At 46.9% G+C, this 3,844-nt stretch overlaps 1 pseudogene; it reads right to left on the bottom strand.

Annotated features, from left to right (window-relative positions):
- Positions 1-2,222: 2,222 nt before the first annotated feature.
- LOC102443095 lies at positions 2,223-3,603 on the bottom strand (annotated as a pseudogene).
- Between the last annotated feature and the right edge of the window lie 241 nt (positions 3,604-3,844).

The following is a 3,844-nucleotide window of genomic DNA, read 5'->3' as shown; positions in this document are numbered from 1 at the left end:
TGTTAAGTCCATAGACGTCTTTGTTCTTGGCCGCAAGAATAGCTCGTTCACTCAGCCAATCGTGATTCTTACAATCGGTTTGAATATTGGGAAATACTTTTTCAACCAATTCTTCTTTTGACGTCACTAAATTGCAGAAGTGACGAGGCAATGCAATTCGTCCTGAGGTCAGATCAACCGGCACCTTTCCGTTCCCAATTCCCAGCAATTGATGTGAGAATATCTCAGCTGATGAATTGTTTTGCAGCTCGACACGCATATTTGCGGTTAATTTTATCTACACTTTATAATTGTAAACAGAAACATTGAAATGGAATGGTAAAATATTTAGTATAGCGTGTGTTGCTTTTACGTCCAACAGATGGCGCTGCTTTTCAAAAAAGGCATGTTTTTATCGGTCACAGGTGTGACATCTATATAATAGTAGGTATATAGATATATAAAAGCACGCGTGTGTTCGAATGCAACGTTGTGTCAAAATTTCTAAGCAATCGGCAAAAACCGGTTTGGCTCAATGGATCGTGCGTCAGCCTGCGGACTGAAAGGTCACAGGTTCGATTCCGGGCAAGGACATGTACTGGGGTTGTGGGCACATCCCCAGTAGATGTGCAGGAGGCAGCTGATCAATGTTTATCTCTCATCTATGTTTCTAACTCTCTATCTCTCTCCCTTCCTCTCTGTGAAAAATCAATAAAAGCCCCGACCTGTTTGGCTCAGTGGATAGAGCGTCGGCCTGCGGACTGAAGGGTCCCAGGTTCGATTCTGGTTAAGGGCATGTACCTTGGTTGCAGGCACATCCCCAGTACGGAGTGTGCAGGAAGCAGCTGAATCGATGTTTCTCTCTCATCGATGTTTCTAATTCTCTATCCCTCTCCTCTCCCTTCCTCTCTGTAAAAAATCAATAAAATATATTTTAAAAAAAAAGAAAAATCAATAAAATATATTTTTTAAAAAATTCAAAGCAATCGGTGAAGAGCTTTCGGAGATTTAAAATTTTGAACAAAGGAACATTGTGTATATATATATATTTAAAAGCTACCGACGAATGAATAAACAATCTCTCTCTCCCTCCCTCCCTCTCCCTCCCTCCCTCCTCTCCTCCCTTCTACTCTCTTTTTTTCCCCCACACTCAAAAAAAAAAAAAACTAGCCCTAGTTGGTTTGGCTCAGTGGATAGAGCCAAAAGGTCCCAGTTTTTATTTCGGTCAAGGGCACATGCCCAGGATTCGGGCTAGATCCCCAGTACGGGGTGTGCAGGAAGCAGCCGATCCATGATCCTCTCTTATCGTGGATGTTTCAATCTCTCCCTCTCCCTTCCTCTCTGAAATCAATAAAAATATATATATATTTTAAAAAACACATCAAGCCCTAGCAGGTTTGGCTCAGCGGATAGAGCATCAGCCTGCGGACTGAAGGGCCTCGGGTTCCATTCTGGCCAAGGGCACAGGCCTGGGTTGCAGGCTCAATCCCCAGTAGGGGGCGTGCAAGAGGCAGCTGATCCATGATCCTCTCTCATCATGGACGTTTTAGTCTCTCTACCTCTCCCTTCCTCTCTAAAATCAAAAAGAAATACATTTATTTAAAAAAATACATCAGGAATCAGTGTAGAGCAGTGTTTGACAGCACTTGGGAGTCACTGCTAAATTGCAATACACTGTAGAACAGTATTTGACACCCTTGGATTCCGGTTGGTTCTCCAGTTTGAAACTTGGAAGAAAGTAATAGGATTAAAATTTTATTTTTATCGTACATTGACATAATTCATGATAATAACTGCAGAACACTTATTCTTATAATGAATCAGAACAGAATATAATTTTGGTTGGGATTTTCGTCTAACTATATTTTCTGACAAAATTACTAGATGTTAAATGCAGTGTGGTATCCCAAATTGGATCCAGGAATGACAAAGTGCATTATGACAAAAAAATGGTGAAATCTGAATAAAATTTGCAGCTTAGTTAATAATAATATGCAGACGTCTTAGTTTTAACAAATGTTCCATGTTAATGGAACATTAGGGAGAACTGGTGAGGGGTAGACAAGAATTCTCGGTATAATAGTTGGAATATTTCTAGAATTCTCGGTATAATAGTTGGAATATTTCTATCAATCTAGCAATATATATATATCTGACTTGAAAAATGGGGTGAGGAAGCAAAATACAAGCCCATATTTTTATTTTTTTTTCATAATGCAAATTTATTGTTACACAAATGTACAGTGTTTGAACAGAGCAAGAAAGCCGCACTGTTGCCTAGAAAGAGGAGTTGAAGCAGCACGTGGGAAGCAGGGTGGTTCCGGGATGTCAGGTGTGTGGTTAGCGGCTCGGCTCCATGTATGTGGAGATGTCCATTTCTTCAGGAAGCTCCGCCACATTGACTTCAAACCGACCCTGAACCTCATTGAGGATTTTGGCATCATTCTCATGAGACACAAAAGTGATAGCCAGGCCTTTGGTGCCAAAGCGCCCGGCACGGGCCACCCGGTGGAGGTAGGTGTCCGAGTCCCCAGGCATGTCATAATTGAAGACGATGTTGACTCGCTCAATGTCCATCCCTCGGCCAAACAGATCGGTGGCCACCAGGATGCGCCGCTGAAAGTCCTTGAACTGCTGGTAGCATGCTAGGCGCTCCTCCTGGGCCATGGCCCTGTGGATGGCGATGGCTGGGAAGTTCTGTTGCACGAGTAGCTGGGCCAGGGCCATGCAGCGCTGCACCGACCTCACGAAGATCACCACCTGGTTAAACTCTAGCACGTCCAGGAGGTCAAGGAGTTGACGGTTCTTTTCTCTCTCTTTGAGCTCGACATAGTATTGCTGCAGCCCATGCAGCGTGAGCTTGGTGTCGTCGTCCACCGACACTTCCAGGGGATCTTGCATGAACTTCCTGCAGACAGGCCGGATCTCCTTGCTCAGCGTGGCACTGAACATCATGCACTGCTTCTCGCGTGGCGTCAGGCGAAAGATCTCCTGTACGTCCCGCCGCATGTCTAGCTGCTCCAGCATCTTGTCACACTCGTCCAGCAGGAAGTGCTTCACATTTCTCAAGTTGAGGCTCCTGTTCCGCACGAGTGCCAAGATGCGACCTGGAGTCCCCACCACGATGTGGTGACAGTTCTTCTTCAACACCTCTTCGTCCTTCTTGATGGAGAGACCCCCGAAGAACACGGACACCTTGACACTGGGCATGTACTTGGAGAAGCGCTCATACTCCTTCCTGATCTGAAAGGCCAGCTCCCGAGTGTGGCACATGACCAGCACGGCCACCTGTCCATTGATGGGCTCGATCTGCTGAAGGGTGGCCAGCACGAAGACTGCAGTCTTACCCATTCCAGACTTGGCCTGGCACAGGATATCCATGCCCAGGATGGCTTGGGGGATGCACTGGTGCTGAACCTCAGATGGATGCTCAAAGCCACAGTCCCCTATGGCCCTCAGGAGCTCAGGCTTCAGCAGAAAGTCCCGGAAGCCAGAGCTGTGGATGGAAACGTAGGACCCCTTGGCATCTTTCTTGGGGGGTATTGGGGTGCTCTCTGTAGGAGCCTGGGGCTCTTCATCTTCCTCGTAATCCAGAAGCTCGTTTTCCACATCCTGTTCCGCCATCATACTGGTTCGCCGTTCGCCTCCGCGCTCGCGCGTGCGCGCGCTACGAGAGTCCAAGCGAGCTAGAGCGCCTCGTATGTACGGTCGGTCGGTCGGTGAGGGCCCTCTTTCAATGGCAGACCTCCGACTTGTCCCTCTTTCAATGGCAGACCTCCGACTTGTTGCAGTCTCACTTGGGGAATGGGCACAAATCTCCTCCTGAGGACTCCACCCCCAGGACCTAATCCCATCATGAGGGCTC

Source organism: Myotis lucifugus, unplaced genomic scaffold, assembly GCF_000147115.1.
Source record: "Myotis lucifugus unplaced genomic scaffold, Myoluc2.0 scaffold_3632, whole genome shotgun sequence".
NCBI classification, from domain to species: domain Eukaryota; kingdom Metazoa; phylum Chordata; class Mammalia; order Chiroptera; family Vespertilionidae; genus Myotis; species Myotis lucifugus.
The sequence above is the reverse complement of the archived record's forward strand: the minus strand, read 5'-3'. Positions and strand labels throughout refer to the sequence as shown.